This window comes from Lontra canadensis, unplaced genomic scaffold (assembly GCF_010015895.1).
Source record: "Lontra canadensis isolate GAN:19392208 unplaced genomic scaffold, GSC_riverotter_1.0 scaffold100, whole genome shotgun sequence".
In the NCBI taxonomy this organism is placed as follows: domain Eukaryota; kingdom Metazoa; phylum Chordata; class Mammalia; order Carnivora; family Mustelidae; genus Lontra; species Lontra canadensis.
In genome coordinates, this window is record NW_022631094.1 from 1,291,977 (window position 1) to 1,314,291 (window position 22,315).

General features: G+C 42.1%; 1 protein-coding gene across 2 annotated transcripts in view; it reads right to left on the reverse strand.

The window, feature by feature from the left end:
* Window positions 1-19,274, reverse strand: part of PROSER2 (proline and serine rich 2) — a 41,799-nt gene extending 22,525 nt beyond the window's left edge. The window contains exon 1 of one of the 2 annotated variants that reach the window (XM_032837815.1): window positions 19,167-19,274. The gene's annotated coding sequence lies outside the window, so the exon portion shown is untranslated. Of the gene's footprint in view, window positions 1-18,832; window positions 18,938-19,166 lie in introns of those variants that run through there. The other variant, XM_032837816.1, reaches the window with a different exon arrangement.
* Window positions 19,275-22,315: the final 3,041 nt, after the last annotated feature.

Sequence of the window (22,315 nt, forward strand, 5' to 3'; positions counted from 1 at the left end):
CCGAGGACCTGTACTGTCATGCTCTTTCCCACATGGATTCAGGACTTCCTTGTGCTCTTTATTGATTCTAGTCTCTTCTACATCAGACACCACAACATTATGGCTCTTTTTCCAGCTTCACTGCAATTCAGAGTTCAGTGAAGTGAAAAGAGCCAATAAATCATGAATTAAAGTCTGGTTGACATCTCTGAGATTCTAGGCTCTCTGGAGGCTGGGAGGTTTTTGCAATTTCTATATAAGATTCTAAGGTACAGTAAATTACCACTACAAGGAAGTTCATATTTTTTACTTTCAGGAACAAAGATAGCAAAATTTCCCCTACCAGCCCTTTAGTTTCCTACTCTGACTCTTTTAGCAGGAAATTCAACTCAGTCTCTGAACAATGGACAATGGAGTTCAACAAAACCTTCTAGAAGACCAAACAAGATTAATAGGGAATAAGGGAATAAGCCTCTTGTGGAGGCTTAGGGCAAGTGGAGAGATACAAGCCCACGTCATTCATTCCTAAACTGAAAATACTGCCAGGTGGCCTTACGAACCCCTTTAAGAATACTGAGGGGCATGTGAGCTCAGATAACCATCGGCAGAACTGTGTGTGTACACAAATGTGCACACTCATGTGTGCATTAATTTTTAATAGAAACATGACCATCTATGGAGAAAACCCAATCAGTATGGAATACTTTTGGGTGGACTTTGTCATTTAAAACTTCTAAAATTACTGTAAGATCTTCTTAGGGAAATCCTGAAGGTGTGAGAACAGCTTGAAAAAGAAACTCTTCCTCGCCTGGTTTCTCTTCATTTTTCAGGTGAGTCAGCTCATGTTAACTGGTAGTTTAAGAGTAAGGTTAGGGAGCAGAAGATTCTGAGCATATACATACTTTTTGGAAGGCGCCATTATTCCAAACGGTTAAAAAAAAAAAAAAAGAAGCTTAAAATGTTAAAGGTCTTTTTTTTTTTAAAAGATTTATTGATTTATTTATTTATTTTGAGAGAGAGAGAGAGATAGCATGCACGAGCACAACCAGGGAGAAAGGGAGAGTGAACTAAGCAGACTCCTTGCTGAGCAGGGAGGGAGCCTGGAGCGGCTTTGATCTCAGGACCGTGGGATTACAAACTGAGCTGAAATCAAGAATTGGACGCTTAACTGACTGAGCTACTCAGGCACCCCCCAAAAATGTTATAGGTTTTAAAATCTGTGTAATAGTAAGTAAGCTTAAACAGTGCACAGACTTTATCTTAACCATCTACGTAGCTAATAATATGCCCCATCCCTGGGACAGTGAGTAGCTGGGGCCTGGGTGAGGTGGACTCATGGACTCTAATTTATTCCTGAACTAAGTAAGTCACTGCTCCAGGAAAAGGAGGGAGATGTGGGGCAGTAAGTCTTCCCCTGACACAACAAGGAGGTGAAAGATGGGGAAGTGAGATGCTCATTAGCCCCACATGAGGAAGGAACCCAGCGGATGCGCCTTGTCTGTGGGAAAGGGCCCGGAATTTTGCAACAGGTCTGTGCAGTAGGAACAGTGCTCTGAGGCATCCCCAGCACGGCCAGAGGGCAGTAACCTACCACATTGTTCGACAACACACCTTTTTCTTGTGCTATGACAATTTGAAAAGCTATTCTGACGCTGTAAAACTATAACATTTAGATTTTTACAAATTACTATCTTGAAAGAATATGAGGAAGCTAACCATAATTCTCCAGAAGGCAGAAGTTGTCCGGGAGAAAGTGAATACCTTGGTTCAACATCTTTCACAAGTTCAAGGTGCAACTCTTCTGTGATCTCTTAAGACCTCAAGAATGAGGGGCTCCCTCATCCCGGTTCCCTGGGAACTAAAAATATAGAACCCCAAGGCGGTCCACTGTGGCGAGAGCAAAGTTACCTGAAGAGGAAGGGCAAAGAAGCAGCCTTCTTCTCTGGTCTGCCCTGGGACGGGAATAGGGCAGACAGGTTTGACAGGAATGACTCCCCACGTCCCATGAGTCTGGGAGGGTCATTACCACCCTAAAATATTTAGTCTCCTTGGCCAATCGTGGGTTCACTCTTTGGGTTTACAGTAAAGTTTAGAACAAATGAGACTAAGAGAGACCCATAGGTGAAGAAGCTGATTTCTACCAGAGGAGCTTGCTGATGTCCCAGCAAGTCTGATACCACAGGAGCAGAAATTTGAGCCACTGTGCTCACTTCCTTTTTTTTCCTTCAATTTAATTTAATTTTTTGTCTTTAATTTAACTTAATTAAAAAAATTTTTTTTGAAGAGAGACAGTGGGTGGAGGGGCAGAGGGAGAGAGAGAATCTCAAGCGGGTTCCATGATCAGTGCAGAACCCAATGTGGGGCTCAATCTCATGACCCTGAAATCATGATCTGAGCTGAAATCAAGAGTCAGAACTTAACTGAGCCACCCAGGTGCCCCTGATGTGCTCACTTTCTGTTTATTTTCTTAGACTTCCTGTGTTTATTTCCCATTATTTACTAGTAGTGTCCTTGTTCGGAAAGGTCTGGTTTATCAGCTGAGCAGACAGAATGAGGACAAGGCCACTACTGATCTACAGTCCTAGGAAATCTACATCTGCCAAGCATGGCAGGTGGAAGGACAGCAGCTATCCAGGCTGAAGGACCTGGTGGGTCTGTGGGAGTTGGGCAAGTGAACGCACTGGTGAGTGCACTGAGTGCACCGCAGCCAACGGAGGAAGACAACTCCTTTTCTTCATCTTCCCCTACATTCCAGAAAGATATAGAATGACCTAGATGCATCAAGCACAAAGCCCTCCTTCACCATCACCCCACTCTGTCTCAGTTCCTACCAATCAATACGTGCTTCAATCTGAGGCCTATCTTCCCTTCTAGCCCCCGCATATTCTCCAGATATTTGCCGTTTTCCGATGTCACACTGAGCAGACTGCAGGTGCCAGGCAATAACCGACAAGTAAAAACCACTTCTTCCACAGAGGAACTTGGCGGAGGCCCTGGTTCTTAAGTCCATAAGGTATGAGGCAGACTGAATGTGTGTACAGGAGTCAAGCCTGAGCACATGTATTTTTTAAAAAAGTGCTGCAAACAGTTCTGCCGCGCAGCACTGACTCCCACAGAAGACCGAAGTGTAGGCTATGCTCAGAGCCACTGCGGGGGAAATGGGAGCACAGGGCAAGGGGTGCCATTAAGCCCAGCGGGATTCAGAGACTTCACAGAACGGTGACAACAAGGCCAAGCCCTAAGAGATGTTTAAGATGTAAGAGACTATTGGTTATACACACTGTGATGGGCATTCCAAGCAGAGAGAAGGACTCAGCAAAGGCCTGGCCCCACTCGGGGTCTGTGGAAGTGGTGGGCACTGGAGTCAAGCACTGAGCTTGGCTAGAGCATAGGACCAAATAAGCTGGGAAAGGCAGACAGAAGTGCAGACGGAGGGAAAGTGACCAGAGGGAAAGCGGCTCTGCCTTTTGAAGTGACTTGCTTACAGGTGGAGGAGGGGGAGCAAGAAGGCTTATGCCCCAGCGGAGTGCCACGATCCCATGCATAACACACAGGTAACTCAGGTGATACCTTGAAGGGCAGACAGCCCAGGAGAGGAACTTAAAGGTAATGAGGATAATGGAATATCAAACACTGTTTGAAAAAAAAGGGGGTGGTCAGGGCGCCTGGGTGGCTCAGCCGGTTAAGCGTCTGCCTTCAGCTCAGGTCATGATCTCAGGGTCCTGAGTTTGAGCCCCACATCTGTTGGGCTCCCTGCTCAGCAGGGAATCTGCTTCCCTCTCTCTTTCTGTCTCACTCCTTCTCTCAAATGAATAAATAAAATCTTTGTGGGGGGGGAAAGAAGGGGAAGCTGAGTGGTTTCCAGGACACATTTTGTGTGTGGAAAGAGCAAGGGAAAGAACAGACCTGGCGTATACTTCCACTTGAATAGGGAAATCAGTGAGAAAATATATTTATGCAGAAACTTTCTCTGGAAGGACAGAAAGATGCTCAGGGGAACTGTCTGCAAGGAGGGAGAAAGGGATGGCCGGGAGGCGAGAGTAGAGATGATGCTTTCACCAAATGATCTTTTCTGTCTTTCAAATGCTGCACATACTCACTCTCCAATAAATAATCTATCTCTGGGGCAATCAAAGCCATTATCAAGTTATTTTACCAGTTCACATAAGAAATGATAAAAACCTGGAAACTACCGTGGCCATAAGTTTGGAAGGGAAAAAACGTTAAGAAGGAAAGGATATGAAATTTTCATGACTAACAGGCAGGGCAGGAGTGTATTTTCAGAACAAAAGAGAGGGGGACTCTGGCTGCCAAAAGGTGCAACAGAGTAAGGACTAAAAACTGCCCAACGAACTCACTGACCTTTTAAAGAGCGAGCAGTGCAGAGATGATCCAAAGCCCCCGAGAGTGGGCCAAGGCATGGACGGGAGAAGTGGGGTGTGCATTGTGTCATTGGGGGTGTGCTCTCCCGGGGGGGGGATGGGTGACATGGGTAATGGGGATGAAGGAGTGCACTTGTCGTGATTATGGAACAGCTGAATCACTAAATTGTATACCTGAAACTAATATAACACTGTATATTAACTATCTGGAATTAAAAGAAAAACTCAAGGGGCCCTGGGTGGCTGAGTCAGTTAAGTGTCTGACTCTTGATCTCAGCTCAGGTCTTGATCTCAGAGTCATGAGTTCAAGCTCCATGTTGGGCTCCACACTGGGCATGGAGCCCACTTTAAAAAAATGAAATAAAATAAAAACTTGGAAAAAAAAGTTGAGATGTGATGGGAAAGCAAAAAATACGAAAAAATTAAAGACAGTAGCTACAGGGACAACTGGGTTGGAGAAAGGTTATTTTCAGTTACTGGTTTGGTTTATCTATTTTGTTTTGTTTTAAGGAGAGGAGAAGCCTATCGATGAGCTAAGGGGAAAGAGAAGGTAACAGCCCCAAGGAGAAACCCTCATTTCCAGAGTCTGGTGGATAAGATAGCCTGGCTGGTATATCGGGACAGTTTTAGATGCGGAATGCTATATGAAAAATACTTCTGACCACTCTCTCTCCCTCACAGAAGGAAAACATCTCATCATAAAAAATGACCAGAGTAATTTGAAAAAGAACCAAATTGAACTTAAAAAAAAAAAAAGTTAATAGCAATTTAAAAACTCAAGTGGATGGGGTAAACTGAAGATTTAATATCTGAAGCACTGAGTAAATTTAATATTAGGCATAATTTTTTAAGAACTTCACAAAGTATGAAGGGAGAACTTCTAACCCAGTAAAAGATATCCATAAAAAATTACAGTAAACATCATACTTAGTGACAAAACATTAAAGCCATTCTCATTACCACCACTGCTATCCTCTATACTGTATTTTATTTAAGTCCTACCCCACATATAAGACAAGAAAAAAAATGTTAAGGATTGAAAAGGAAGAAACAAAAATGTCAGTATTTATAGATACTTATGATCTTTGTAGAAAACACCAAGAATCTCATAAATTATTAGAATCAACAAGTGTTTTCTGGGGCCCCTGGGTGGCTCAGTTGGTTAAGCATCTGCCTTCAGCTCAGATCATGGTCTTGGGGTCCTGGAATCAAGCCCCACATCGGGCTTCCTGCTCAGCTGGGAGCCTGCCTCTCCCTCTCCCTCTGTCTGCTGCTCCCCCTGCTTGCTCTCTCTCTCTCTCTCTTTCTCTGTCAAATAAATAAATAAAATCTTAAAAAAAAACACAAGTGTTTTTTATAAAGTCACTGGATATAAAACAATATATAAAAAAATCAATTTCTATAGGCTAGCCAGAAACAATAACTAAGAAAACATTTAAAATAGCATAAAATAAAAAATAGCATAGCATAGCATATGTATGCATATACATATACACATATATATTATATTAGAGTTGCACAAAAAATGTACAAAGATTTTTGGAAAAAAATAATAAAATGTTATTGAAAGTCAATAAAGAACTAATAAAGAGACCATATTCAGGACTAGAAGAGTCAATATCACTAAGATGAGTTAGTCTCCTACAACTGAATTGCTCTGAAGGAATAGACATCCAGTAAACTCTAGCCATGTGTGGTTACTTAAATTTAATTAAAATTAAATTAAAAGATTCGGTTCCTCAGCTGCACTAGCCACATTTTAAGTATTAATTAATGGAAATTTTCCATCATTCTAGAAAGTTCTGTTGGACAGTGCAGCCAACAGAGCCATCAAAATCACAACAGGGCTGTTTTTGGAAAAATCCAGGAGGTTGGTTTTTAAACTTATTAGGGGCTTAACAAAACGAGAAAATTGTATTGGGAAACAAAGAGACAAGAACAACCAGGAAGCTCCTAAAGAAGCTGGAAGAACTGGCCTCATCAAGCTTCCAGAGTCATTATAAAGTAAGAGTAATCCAGACACAGGTACTGGTGCTATCAGTAAACACACCTATGGAACAGACTAGAAAACCCAGAAACTGCTTGACATAAATTGCAAAAATGTTTTCTTAACTTGTGCATTGACTTGGAGAATTTGTTTTTATATAGTTGACTTCATCAATCTTTAGGTTTATAACTTATGGGTTTTGTAAACTTAGAAAGGCCTTTCCTGGGGCACCTAGGTGGCTGAGTCACTTAAGCATCTTGCACTTGGTCTCCGCTTGGATCTTGATCTCAGGGTCCTGAGATCAAGGACATGTTGAGACTTGAACTAAAAAAAAAAAATTCTAAGGATATAAATAAAATATTTCTCATATTTTCTACTTAGCATTTTTATGGTTTCACTTTTCATATTTAAATATCTGACCCAACTTGAATTTGTCTTAGTGTGAAGTGTGAAAGAGAGATCTATTTCTCCATCCCCAAGCTAAAATGGCTCTGCAGTTACTCAAATGCCAAGTGTTGAAAACTCATCTTTTCCGCTGTCGTGAAGTACTAAATGTTATTTTATGCTAAATGGTTATGTGGTAGTTTCTATTTCTGAATTTCCTGTTCTGCTCCATTGATATTTCTGTTCATTAGGACGTGAAAAACCATAAGTCCTAAGGTGAAAATTGCAATGATTATATGTAAAAATGGAAGGCACTGTAGGCCACATTAACAGAAAAGAGGCAGGCTGGTGGGAGATGTGAATGGACTCATAAAAGGAACTGATCGCTAGAATATGCAAAAAATTCTTGTAAACCAACAGGAACAAGACAGGAAGCTCATGAGAAAAAAATTACAAACAAGGAATATGATTAAGCAGTTCACAGAGAGGAAACCTGAGTGACTAAGAGGTATGTGAGACATGTTCAATGTTACCGGGAAACAGAAGAAATACAAGCCTAGAAGTACTGTAAGACATTAGCTTATACCTCTGGATTGGCACAAATTAGACAACTAAAAAATAACAAACACTAGCAAGAATGTGGGGAAACAGGAAACTTCATGTACCACTCACTGTTGGGGGTGTGAAATTCATCCGACCTCTCCATGGAGCAATGGGGCAGCATGGTGAAACTATGCCCCGTGATCCAAAAATCCCACTGCTCTGTCTACTCCATGGGAATTCTCCAGGAATACAGGGGAACTTTGCCTGTAGCAGAGTTGAGCTGGTGGGAATCTAGTTTCATCATCAACTACGAACTCCCAGAATAAGTCAAAACCTGGTAAATGCTTTTACTATGGAAAACTGTGCCTCAGTCCAAAGCAATCAACTGGACAACGGCATGCATAGGTCCTAAAATGTTCTGAGTGAAAAGTTATAGTCAGATTGTTAGCACAATTCCATTTATGTAAATATAACACACAACACTGTGTTTTATCTCCATACCCAGAGGACAAGCCAGTGGCAGGTACAACATGGCCCTACCTGCTGGGCACCTACCTCTCACTGCCGGGAAAACAGAAAAGGAAGATGACCTGGGAAGTTTGAAGAGTAATGATGTATCAGATCATTTAGCACCCTGAAGATGTTGGCAAGGTCCATCATGGAAGGAGATGATGCAGGACAGACGGATGAGTTCAGACTTAATGAGGGAGGAAGAGAAGACATGTAATCTAGAAACCCCAGGGCAATGCAGGAGGGAAGTGCTTTCAAAGGAAGGAGAAACCACAAAGATAAACTTTTCTTGGTTCGAGGTTTAGCCTGAAATTAACCAGGGAAAGGCTGATCTGACACAATTTGCGGCATCTAAGCTAGAACAAGTATATGAAGTTCCTTCACCTTCAACTATTGGGCTTTGTACCTACAAGGTGGGGGGCAAGGAATCATACCTTACAAGGCTTAGATGCCCTACAGACAGGCTGAACAAAATCACGAGAGTGATTACTGCCTTTGTTCATTCTGAACATGAATGGAAAAATTATCCACCTTCACTGAGTGATGTGGAACTAATTTTTGCTCAGTGTGCCTACAGGACACTTCAAAAAGAAAACTGCTCCAGCTCCTTGCCAAGGTAAACTCCTTATGAAAGAAAAGATCCAGGTTGGGTCCTAGGATTCTAAAACCCCTGGATCTGTGATTTATAGACCCGCACACATTGTCCAGATACCACCGTTACCCAGCAGTGCTAAGATGCAGTCAGCAGAAGCACAGCTGAGCTGGGAAAGGGGTACAAGTCATCTTAGAAACGGCCCCTTTCCCATGTCAGGCTGTGCCGGAGGGTTGGTGTGTGCACCTGTGAGTAACGGGGGCAGGATCCCTCCCCACCTGAGCCCTACTGCTCCATCAACTCGGTCTCTCCTGCTTCCATGCACAGGAATTCTGTGAAGACTTTTTCCGAAACGTAGAAAAACAATCCTAGGAAAGGAATGACCTTTAAAACTATAGCCTGAGAAATCCCAGTATGATGATTTAACAGCCAAGCTGCTTTCAAAGGTATGGGCTGTTGGCATTTTGGTTTCATGTGTGTGTGTGGGGGGGGTTGTTTTGTTTTGTTTTTGACCTTCAAGAATACTAAAAACGAAGCAGTTTCACAGTGGGAAATGGTTTCTAAGTCACCACAGCTCATTATCATGAATGGACTTTTTCATATGCTTAAGCAGTGGGTGAGAATAAAGAGAACAGCCATTTTTACTGGAATGTACACACTCCTAGACGAAATTCGCAGTAAACACAAAATAGCCATTGTTGGCCTTAATGCTAGTAGCTCCTGACAACATTCATTCATGTGAACATCAATGAATGTGATAGGCACTTTGTGTTGATTTACTTGAACAAAAAAGGCAGGAGTCCTACTTTTATCATTTCTGTCTGATTCTGTTTTGATTCCTGTTTTTATGTGAAGAGTGTGTGTTAAAAATGAGTTATTTATAATAAGAAATTAACTAGAAGATGGAGTTATGAATGATAGCAACTCTTGTTCTTTTTTAAGATTTTATTTTTAAGGGGCGCCTGGGTGGCTCAGTGGGTTAAAGCCTCTGCCTTTGGCTCAGGTCATGATCTCAGGGTCCTGGGATTAAGACCCACATCGGGCTCTCTGCTCAGCAGGGAGCCTGCTTCCTCCTCGCTCTCTGCCTGCCTCTCTGCCTACTTGTGATCTCTGTCTGTCAAATAAATAAATAAATAAATAAAATCTTTAAAAGATTTTATTTTTAAGTCACTTCTACCTCCAATGTGGGGCTCAAACTCACAACCCCAAGACCAATAGTCGCATATTCCCCTAACAGAGGCAGCCGGGTGCCCCTTCTATTGTTTTATATTACCCCAATCCATATGTGAGAAGAAAACTGAATGCTGATATTCTCTTTCCTATTAGTCAAATTAATTAGGGATTTAACCAATTTCTTGTGGGCAAAGAGCTCTCTTTGTTTTTTCAATATAGCCACAGGACTTCAGAAAACATGTGTCACCAAATGGAGACTTGCTCTTCAGTACTTCACAACATTCATATTTTGAAACCATCTTATTATTATTTTTAAATCCTATTCTTAAAACAGACCTTTGATCTAAGCAAAAGGCTTCCACACTTAGGAATCCTTTCAAACATGGTAACTTCACTGGGATGACCATCCTTTATCCCTCTCTCATACTGAAAGACCAAAGCAGTCAGATTTAGATGAAATTACTCTCATTCAACCTATCTATTTCAGTCAAAGACAAATGGAGAACACAGGGGAAGTGACTTTCAATTACAGCCATAGAGGAGATGTTTCACTTAGATTCACAAGTGATGATCCGTTAAAAAGTCACCAATAAATACACCGGGCGCAACAAACCAGTACTGCTCCCCAATATTAACATGTAATACGTATCAGTGTAAATGCAGGCATGTGTACAACTATAGGCGTTAGTCTATACCCAAGATCAACTTAAAAAATAAGACTAACAAATAAACAGCTGAAATAAAAGAAATATGTAGTTACTCTTCTTCGGCATGGGCTCTTTCTCAATGTCAGGAAAACAAAAACCTTGGAAAGACAAGAAAGCTTCCAAAAAAATATTCACTGAGTCAACTGGCAAACTATGACTAGCCCCCAGCCCTGAAGATCAGAGGAAAGTCCTCTTCAGATGGAAGCTGGTTGGTGCTAGGAGTTAGAGATTTAGTTTTGTTTTGGAATTTTAAAAATTTTTTTAAAAAATATTTATTTATTTAAGAGAAAGAGAGAGAGAGAGAGAGAAAGCATGAGCAGGGGGAGGAGCAGAGGGAGAAGGACAGGCAGATTCCCTGCTGAGCAGGGAGCTCTATGGGGGCTCCATCCCAGGACCCTGGGGATCAGGACCTGGGCTGAAGGCAGACGCTTAACTGACTGGGCCCCCCAAGGCGCCCCTGAAATTTTAAAATGTTAATGCGGCCAACAGTTTTAGCATCCCTTACATGTGATTTTTTTGCCTTTTCTCTGAGTTGGGTTTTTTCCCTTACTACTGAAACGTCTGCTGTAAGAATTTAGGACCTTAAACTCTAACTGGCACTCAAGGGTATTAAATACAATTACACATTTTAAAGGCTAGTAATTTTACTTCTCCAGAACAATTAGCATGCTTTCATTTAGACTTTTTTTTTCTTTCGAAAAGCTCTTTCTGAACAATGTTGAAAAACAAGATTTATTTCAGACTGTCTCAACTGTGAACAGTTTCAGCTGTTTATAGGAGATGGTAATTTACTGAGGGCCTAGCAGCACCTGAGAGTAACTGATGTGCCTACACTTAAGCAAACAAGTTCAGGGTTGAGGCCTCACCTAGCTAGGCTAGGTTAACAGGCCTGTTACCCGTTTCCTATCACTGAACAGAAGGCGTGGAAATTAGATTTTCCTAAAGTGAAGCCTCACCTGAAAACCTTGACTAGATTTCAAATGAGTTCCTTGTAACAAGAAGGAATGACTAAAACAAAAACAAAAAATCTACAAGAGAAAATCTAGTTCTACCTGACGAAAATACAAATTTTATTTGTATACAAAGATGGACACTTCGAATTTAATTCTTAGCTCATCAAAACGAAGAAAATTGACATTCTGTATGCCTACTGCCTATTTCTGGATTTCTGGATTCTTATGGAAATTTTTTAGAAGAAAATCCCCATTTAACTTTTACTTTTGTTAAACAAGTTTGGGTGCTTTCTCTGAATGTATTCAGCAAGTATTAACAGAGTACCCCCTACATGCTACATACAATAGTGAGATAAAATTCATACTTTTTACTTAGAAGTAATAATCATGCCTTATTACTGTATAATACTGTTTCTTTCTGAGAAGCTCAAAGTTCTTAGCTGCGTGTTTCTTTCTTTCTTTTTTTTTTTTTTTTAAGATTTTATGTATTTATTTGATAGAGACAGAGAGAGAGAAGGAACACAAGCAGGGGGAGTGGGAGAAGGAGAAGCAGGCTCTCTGCAGAACAGGGAGCCCATTGCAGGGCCGATCCAGGACCTTGGGATCATGACCTGAGCTGAAGGTTAACGACTGAGCCACCCAGGCGTCTGCAGCTGAGTGTTTCTTTCATCCTCACAATGAAAATAAAGCTGAGGTAGCATATGTTCATCTAGTATTGGTATTTTAACACCTGGTTAGATTGGAAGTAGAGATCTGATTCACATATCTTATCTCAAGTTGAACAGATTTAATTCCAAGCCAGGGGGAAGCAAAGCTCACTCAAGACATCCCACTGGGTAAACCCACTGCACTGGACCTTTAACCCCACCTTCTAAGACTTCTTTTCTAGCCCTGCTGCTGTGGGTGTACATACAGAGGCTCCCTTCTTCTCCCCAGACTCTTCTTAGACACCTTCTGGGAATACCGTCAGTAAGAACTTTCATCCTGAAAAAATGGGAATTAGCTAAAAACACAATATTTAAATACACTGTGTTTTTCTGTAAAATTTCCAGTTCACTGACTACATTCTTACAATGGTTGAAAAGGGAAGGGTCTAACAACCAGGCCACTAATATTAGATTGAATCATATGAAGTTGCCATATGCATAGGCTGAAAATAGCAGAATACTGGTAATTATATATGGTTAATTTAATGTTCTTAGAATAGAATTGATAATTAGTCATAGCAAATATATATATATTTCATTTTAAGGAATAAATATGTATATATATTTAATATATATATATTCCTTAAATATATATTAAATATATATACATATATATTCCTTAAAATGAAATTGTGGTTTAAGTATGATTTACTACATGTTGATACAGAAATGTTTTTCCTCAGAAAAATCAAAACATGTTGATACAGAAATGTTTTTCCTCAGAAAAATCAAAACCTCTAAAAGCACAGTAGGAGGAGTGTCTGGGTGGCTCAGTCTGCTAAGCTTCCAACTCTTGATTTTGGGTCAGGTTGTGATCTTAGGGTCCTGAGATTGAGCCCTGCGTCAGGCATGGAGTCTGCCGGAGATTCTTTCTCTCGCCCTCTGCCCCTCCCCCACCCTCCTGAAAAAATAAGGTAAAAAAAGATCAATAAAATCACAATAGGAGTCCGCAGAGAAAAAGTGTTCACTACACAACATATTCACCTCAGATACACTGTAAGATAGCTGATTCATGAAGTGACGTTGCCTGCAGTATTAGCAGGACCTCAGTCACCAAAGTTGTTGGTTTATCTAGTGTGTATGGAGGGCAATTTAGCAGGTGAGGAAACTGAGGCCCAAAGCCCTTAAGTCGGTTTGGCAAGTCAGAAGGAGCTGGGTCTAGATCCTTAGTTCTCCACTTAAGAATAATGCTTTTTAAAACACTTCTTGCACCGAAACATCTAATCAAGATTTGACATTTTCAGTGCCAACGCCCGTTTGTACCATTTTATCTCATATTTCTATCCTCCCTCAACAATGAACATCCCGTTCAACGTCAAGTTACTCCCTGTGTATACAAAAGTCTACTCTACAGTGAAGCCGGAAGATAAGACCTGCCGTCTTCCATGGTTAATGCCCCCAGATACAAGACAAACCTCCTCCGCCTTCTAATCCAAGCCACCACTCTACCACTCTGATTTTCCAGTATTATCCCGTTGTTGGCCCAGCTTCAACATCACATTCTCCAAGAGATGTTCTGATGCCCTGTAGGAAAGAATATCTATGTCCTCTGCTCCCAAAAGAGAGCAGACGGTTGCTGCTATTGACTCCTATGACATTTATCCTATCTCCTTTATTAGATCATGAATTTCTCAAAGCAAGTTCCACCCCTTATCCATGTCTGCATTCTCAGTTGTGCCTACCATGGTAGGAACTTAAATGCTCACTGAAGCTCTTCAAACCCTCTGAATCTTTACAGAAAATACCAACTGCCCCATCTTGGAAGGAAGCAATTGACCAAACTCACCTGTGTCATCTAGTGGAAAGGAACACAAGCATCTCCCCCCTCCCCCCACCCCACACAAGATAGTTCCTTTAAGTATATTGTGCAACATAAACTATTTTCAGTACCCTCACAGAATTAGGTGTGCAAAAGAAAAGTCATGAATCCTTAACTTAGACAATAATCAGTATCAAGGTCAGAGGGGTCTGAGAAGTCATACCCAAATTTCCTACCCCAAATTTCACAGACCAGGAAACTAAGTTCCAGAAACGCAAGCTGGTGAATCCTGCAAAATATGAGGCAGATTCCTTCACCTCCAGCTGAGTGCTCTTCTTTTTCCCTATGCCAGGCTCTACTAATATGTTAAAAAAAAAAAAAAAAAGATATCTACAGACATCAAAAAGAGAAGCCCATGAAGACTGGTATGTTTGTACACCCAGTGACTAGCTCAGTGCACAGGACAATGCTGGTGACCAATCTTCAAATACTGCTGAATGAACAAAGGAACAACCCAGGCCTTTGGAAAAATCAATACCTAAAATAGGCAGAATATGAAATATTTCAAAGCACTAGTCAGACAATGAGTCTCCTAGGAGGAGCAGCTGACGTCTGAAAAAGAAAGCAGGGGGAAAACCCCCTAAACAACAGAATGAAGGTTTGAGAAAGAACATAATAGACAAACCAAGCCCTATAAAAATAACTACACTTGCTCACATGCAAGATTTTGGCAATACAAAAGCAAATACAAAAGAGAACTGAGTCCTTGAATTGTTATTTCTCCAAAGAAGACCTCTAAGTGGCTAACAAGCACATGAAAAGATGTTCAACACTATTAGTCATTAGGGAACTGCAAATTAAAACCACAATGAGATACCACTTCATGTCCACTAGGATGGCAATTTAAACACACACACACACACACACACACACACACACACACACAAAGTGTTGACAGGATGTGGAGAAACTGGAGCCCTCATACATTGCTGGTGAGAATGTGTAAAATGGTGCAGCTGCTGAGGAAAACAGTCTGGTGATTCCTTGATAGGTTACACACCACATTACCATATTACTCAGGAAATTCCACTCTTAGGAACAGACCCCAAAACATTTAAAACAAGTTTTCAAACAAAAACTTGTACATGGGTGTTCATAGCAGCACTACTCACAACAGCCAAAAGGTGGAAATGACCCAAACGTATATGAACTGATAAATGGATAAGCAAATTGTGGTCTATCCGAGGAAATATTCAGCCTTTCAAAAAGGGATGAAGTAGGGTGCCTGGGTGCCTCAGTCAGTTAAGCATCTGCCTTCAGCTCAGGCCATGATCTTGGGGTCCTGGGATCAGCCCTGGGTTGGGCTCCTTGCTCAGCAGGGAGTCTGCTTCTCTCTCTGTCTGCCCCTCCTCGCTGTTTGTGTGCTCTCTCATTTTCTCTTTCTCTCTCAAATAAATAAATAAAATATTTTAAAATAAATAAATAATTAAAAAGGAATTAAGTACTGATGTACACTTTCACATTGGTTGCTCTCACATGGATGAATCTTGAAAGCATTGCTAAGTGGAAGAAGCCAGCTGCAAAGAACCGTATGCTGTATGATTCCATTGACATGAAATGGCCAGAACAGGGAAATCCATAGAGAAAGAAAGCAGATTAATGGTTGCCAGAGGCTGGAGTGGGAGGAAAAGGGGAGTGACTCTTTAATGGGAATGGGGTTTCCCTTCAGGGTGATGAAAAAGTTTTGGAACTAGATAGTGGTGATGGTTGCACAACATGGTGAATGTACCTTTTTTCCTTTTTTATACTTTAAATATGTGCAGTTTATTGAATGTCTACTATACCTCAGTAAAGACATTTAGAAGAAAATAAAAATGATGGGAAAAGATAACACCAAGCCAGTATTCACAATGGCAACAATGAGAGGATCCTTTCTGGCTGTATTACATAAGGCACAATAGATTTGAAGGCAAAAATCCTCATTAGTGATGAGAGTAATCATGTAGTAATAAAAGCTCAATTCCTATTAGACACTGTGCATCTACCAATATAAACTTACAGATGCGCATTTTTAGGTATTCACATATAAAGACGTATGCACAAAGTCTGAGAATACTTTCTAGCTCAAAATACAAGGAGATAGTAACAAATCCCCCATTGCAGTGTTATCTTTCAATATACAGATCTTCCTTGACTTATGATAGGGTTATATCCCGATAAATCTATGTTAGGTTGAAAATGCATTTCATACACATAACCTACTGAACATCAAAGCTTAGCCTCGCCGACTTTTAATGTACTCAGAACACTCATATTAGCCTACAGTTGGGCAAAATCTTCTAACACAAAACCTATTTGATAATAAAGTGTTGATCATCCCATGTAATGTACTGAACGCCAGACCTGAAGACCAGAGTGGTGATGGGTGCAGAATGGTTGTCGGGATGGCCCACCCGCCCTCATGATCGCTGGCTGCCTGGGAGCTGCGGCTCACTGCCCAGCATCCGAGAGAGGACTGACCACACATTGCTGGCCCAGGACAAGATCCAACTTCAAAATCCTAAGTACTGTTTCTACTGAGTCTATACGCTTTCGCACCATTATAAAGTTTAAAAATCGTCAAGCGGGGGACCATCTGTACCTCTCTCATTTACTGACATCCTGAGCAGACACAAACTTAGTGAAGAATAATTCAATTAATAAGGTTCATTTAATGGATATCTGCAGACCTCTACAGAAAAAAAAAATTAAAGAAAACATTCTCAAACATGTAGAATGTGAATGTACTTAATGCTACTGATTTGTACACTTTAAAATGATCAATTTGATGTTATATATATTTAACTCCAATTTAAAAACGAAAATGAAGAGATTCAAGTCTTTGGAGTGCTAGGATCTTTGCAAAGATCCAGTCTAAAGCTCTGTATTCATAAAGCACTATCCCGTCTCTCTCCAACAAAGTGGACTGTTCTGCCCTACAAGTTTCTTTGCCACCAATCCTGACCACATGGATTATAAAACCAGCACTTACTTTCTTAAAATAGGTTTCAATATTAATGCTGTGAGTCTAGAAGGGGGACAAGGGCATCACTGTGGCTCTCCGCAGACAGAGAGTACTACCATGGATTCCACGCTGACCCTGCTGTGTCAGTGTGGACAGAGTTTTCTCTGCAATGGTCAGCAGATCATTCAAGATTTAAGAGGGACGGATGTGCTACAGTGTATCAGAGGGTGGCAGGATGCATCATTCCTTAGAGCACGCCATCAGCTCAGAAGCCACCAGCATCACCACCAGTGGAAACTGAAATGCAATGCTGCCCTTCAGCAGAGCAGAGAGCTCAAGTTCTGGGATGCTCCTAGGATTCCCTAGCACCTACCTCTGAATGGCCTCCGTGCCCTGGCGGCTGTCCCACAAACACGTAGATAAGATGCACCTGAACTTTTGTTCCAGAGGCTCCCTTGCTCTTAGCTCAGCTCCACCAAAACCTTTCACCTCTCTCCCTCTAGGCTTCTACTTGATGCAGTTAGTTACTTGAGATGATCTTTAGAATCAACACAGAGTGCCAACTCTAGACTCCTTAGGTGTCTGAGAACTTTGGAACGGTGGCCAGGTGTGATCTTCAGCTCCTGATGAAGGCTTACTTGATCTGATTTCAGTTTGGGCCATATGGCTGATATCTAGATATGCTTGTGTGCCCAAAGATGAACTCAGTACTCAGCATGACGTAGGTGGTCAATCCCCAAATATCGCTGCGCGAATTAAAGAGCACTCAGTCTGTTCCACTTAAGGATGTCATCCTGCCTGACACACTCAAATCTTCTTAAAAGCATCTCTCATCTTTCCAATCTTCTTTAAATTATTACTAGCCTATGTTACTCTAATTTTTGGCTTCCTGATTTTTAGTAATGGAGAAAATGTGTTGCTTCTAGATTATCAGCGTCCAAAATTTTCAAAGAAAAGCTCACTTGAAATGCTGTTACCAAGGAACCTATCCAGTCAGTTAAAAGTGGCTCTTATTGGTCTGGGCTAGAAAATACACAAGATTCCATACATACACTGTCAAGTTTGGCAAGGGAGATTTTAGACAACTTCTGTCCTTCCCACCCAATCCCAAGTAAACAGGGCATTTGTTTGTATTTCCACATTGGCCTCATGAACGAAATACCTCCTCCACCTAGAAAAACAATCTGTAACATTCAGGCATGGAACTTTGAGGACTAAATTTTTAGTGCATGCTAGAGCCCTAGGTATTCAGTACTTTAAAAAAAAATAAAGTAGAAAAGTATCTTTAATAAACATTTCCCTGGTGAGCATCTTTCCAAAGTCTACACTTATACCTGGCTTGATGTTTCTGTGTCTTTCAGAAATGCAGATTTAAAAAAAAAAGTTTTCCATTAAAATTGGAGCCAGAAGGAACTTTCTTCCTACAATCTCCCTGCAACAGACCTGAACGTTTGTTTTACTTTCTTTGGGGAGGGTGGCCGGGAGTGGGCGAGGCACCAAAACCGACTTTCTTTTACTCACTGATTAAGTTTTCTGCTCTGTACCAACTATCCTGCCCCGCAAAGAGTTAAGAATTTTCTGAGGTTAGTTCCTGCGGTTAAAAAAAAAAAAAAAAAAAAGCTAGATGCTTAAATTTAGACTCCGTAAAACAATACTGGGAAACTTTCAAAGCCTCAGAGAAATACTGGAGTTTATTGCATTGCCTTTTGTTAAACTGCATCACATCGGTCACATCTTCTTCTCTTTTTTAATCCCTCCCGGCCTCGATTCACTGCTGATCCTACACATTCCCACTTGATTCAGCTACCTGCCGGTGATTGGGGGTTGGGGAGCGGAGGTGGGGTAGAAAATCTAGTGGTCACTTTGCACCAAGTTTAACAGGTGGCTTTGGCTACCTCCTGTCAATATGAACGTCTCCCACCCTCCTCTCCGTAGTGTGAGGCAGAGCTCCCGGGAGTTCGAGGGCTACCGAAGCGAGTCAGGCGACGAGTCTAGAAGGACTCCGGGAAGGGCCGTGGGGATCACCCGTAACCGCTCTGAACCCCCAAGTTAAACACGTGCCTCGGACCACCTCGCAGCCCCCAATAGGATAACCTCGGAGCCGAAAATCGTCGCGTTCTCCCTACCTCCCCGACCTGGGGCGCAGGCGTACCCCTGAAATCCCAAAGGAGGCACTGGGTTTCCCGTAGATGAGGCCCCCAGGTTGACCACCGTCCCTCGGATTGCGCGTCTTTCCTAACTTCCAAGAGGCTGGGCGAGCGATGTGGAGGACACTGGCGAGCGAGAAGAGATCCACTCAACCCGGGCGCCGGCAGGGAAGCGTGGGAAGTGCACACAGCCCCGCCACAAGAAAAGGGGGTCATCCTTGTCTATCCGAAACCCACCCGAGCCCAAGCCTCCCTCTACAGACTCTAAACACCGCCCCGCTCACGGACGTGCCCGCCCGCCGCCCTGACCCAGTCCGCGATCCCAAAGTCCAAACTCACCTGGAAGGAGCCCCCGCGCCCGAGACCGCAGGTGCCCACCCGGACGGCGACCCAGAGCCCTCAGGCCGCCTGCTCTCCAGTCAGCCCGCGCGCGCTCCTGGCGGACAGTCCCAGGCCTCTCTAACGCGCGCTCCCCGCCGCGCGCTCCTAGCCTGCCCGGCGCTCCCACCGCCGACGCGCGCTCCCCGCCTCGCGCTCGCAACCGCGCCGGCGTCCGCACCTCCAGCCCGCGCCCGCACCCCCGCCGCGCCCTCCCCCCTCCCCCACACGCAGCGCGTCCGCTTCTGTGCGCAGCACAGTTCTGCCGCGCGCTACCCGCCAGGGCTCAGCCCCCCAAAAACGCACAGCGCGCGCCCTGGGCGTTTAAAGGAACAGCGCCCCCTCCCCGACCCACGCCGCTGCTGCCCGGAGGCCGCCTCTGGAGGGGGGTGTACTCGGTCTCCTCGCGAGGTCTGAGTTGGGGACTCCATCGAGCCCTCCCGGAATTACAGCCGCCGAGAAGAGCAACAGGGGTTTGCGTCTGGAGCTCTGATGAGACGGGACTTGTTCCCCCTCACCTCCGCATCGTCAGCTTTGAGAGGTTGTGTTATTTTTAGTGATAATAACTCCCAAACATAGGATTTTTATTACCCTCGGAAAAGGCATTGAACATACCCATTATTTCACTTAACCCGTAGAACTAGCCTCTGATTCTGTGCCCCATTTCTCACTGAGGGAAACCCGTGGTTCAGAGAGGCGACGAACCTTCTCCCGGAGCTCCTGACCCCACTGCTGGGTGCTGTTTTTTTCTTTTCTCCATCGCGGTGGAAATACCGACAGGTTAATAGCCGGTTGTGGAAGGCTTTCATCAAGTTGTTGAGAGCTAATGGGACCAGTGTTTCCACCGGGCGGCACAGGTCCGGAGGGAGGGAGAAAGCAAGAGTTACGGGCTTTATTAATTGTAGGGTTTGTTGGGGACTCCGCTGGCAGACATTACAAAACCTACATTCCAAAATGCTACGTGTGGCGTATCCCCATTTTACAGAAAACTGAGGAAGGAAGTGGTTGGAGACACCGCAGGGCTGAGTCACGGGCGGCGCTCAGGGCTGAGCCCCAATACCTTAGTCCTTAGCTCATTTCTTTGTCCTCCCCAGGAAGACATACCTGATTAAAGGAGAGACCTTTTTCACTAATAACACACTGGCCTGATCTAACTCCCTGCATCTTTAATTAATGTTTACAAAGCACTTTAATCTATCCAACATGCTAGTTAATTAGGCAAGTATTATTATTACCCCCCTCTTTCTGAACCAAATCCAGGAGAGAATCAATATTGTCAGTCCTTAATCCCTGATGAATAATGGGCCTAACCTTTCTGCTGTTTATGTTTTTTTTTTTCCAAATTGTGTCCCACATTGTGTTAAATACTAATTCATTTAGCATGAATGGGCTTACTAAAAGAGACTATTAAACACCCACAGGTGAGAGGTAAAATAGACAACCCTTGTCTTTAAGGATTTCAGCATTTTCTTTAGTATTTCAGATAAAGCATTTTGTCAAGTGCTTCCCAGAATTTTTTTTTTCTTTTTATTATTGTGCTATTTGCTTGGTTGGGTTTTCATGATGTGTAAACATATGTTTGGCTTAATCTTTAAAGTTTATTTAAAATTTCTGATTTACACATTATCTTTACTTATTAGTAAGTAAGCACTAAATTTTACTATGTTTCTTTTCTTACAGGTGAAGAAGAGATAAGAAAGAAGAAATTGAAGGATGATGGGACTGGGAAGGAAGAAGAAGAACAGAAAAAGGCAAAAAGAAAAAAATCCCAAACAACACCACCATCAAAAAAACAGAGAATGAACAGGGAAGAAGGTGAGACAGGTTTCAACCAAGTGGCTGTGGGGCCATGAAGCAGCCCCAGGTTAGCATACCCCAGAGCTCTGTGGGAATTACAAACAGGTAGACCTTCCTCTGGGCTGGTGTGGACCTAGCCAGAGCCCCAGAGTGACTACCTGAACACAGGCTGGCTTCCCGTCCCCACTGCATCCCTGTCCAGGGACCTTTGTGCCACTGATTAACACAAAGGGACTAGAACAACAAGAGGGAAGAAAACAAGAAATCGCTTAGAGGGGTAATTGAAAAATAGTTATTCATCAAAGTACTTACATGACGTCAAGGGAGGAAAAAAACAAAGAAACATCTGGAGGGTCTTTGTATCTACCATTGTTATTCCTTTAAAACCCATGGAATTTACAAAATTTTACTTTATATTCACTTGAGTTTTTAATCAACGTCTTCCAAGGCTGCTCTTCGTTAAGAAAATCCTGGCACTACATGATCCCCGAATTGGAGACAAATAATGTCATGAGCTTTGTGTAAATTAATTTTAAAGTGAATTTAAAAAATTAAGTACAGGAATGTTTTATAATTACTGTAGAACATTGGCTTGAGAAGCTGCAATATCTGTTTTGGCCACTAGAGGAGGCACACAGGAAAGAAGAAGGGCTAATGATTTTCCCCGTTTCCTTTGCTAAAAAAACTATAGCATAGCAGAGCTGAAAGAGATGTTAAAAGAAATGATTTTATTTTATACCTCTTCCACTCAGATGTGTGATTTTGAGCTGCTTATCCTTTTTGAGACTCAGTTCCTCATCTGTACAGTGAAGCTACTAACACCTACCCTTGGAGGCTAAAATGGAAATATTTTAACGTTTGTCTGAATACATGGCAGATGAGAAGAGTTAAGAAAATTGTGAAAATGGAGAAAAATATAGCAAATTGCACTGTTTTTAATTGAAACATAGTACAAGACTATAATAATTTAAAAGTATCATGATAGAATGGCAACAGATATTGAGTAATAGAGAAAATAGAATGGAATCGATAATCCAGAAAAAGATAGTATTGACATAGTGTAGACTTTAAGATGTGATGAAGAGAGTCATCTAAAATAAATGAAAAAGGGGCGGATTCTCGATAAATAGGTTTGAGAAAATTAGTAATTTGAAAAAATACTCAATGTGAAACCCTTCCATTATGTGCTAAAACAAATTTCAGATACATTAAAAAATTTTAAAACTAGGAGAAAATTTAGGCATTTATGTTACCTCAAGATGAGGGAAGAAAAGAAGTGGAAAAATCATAGATGAAATGAACATTAGACTTGA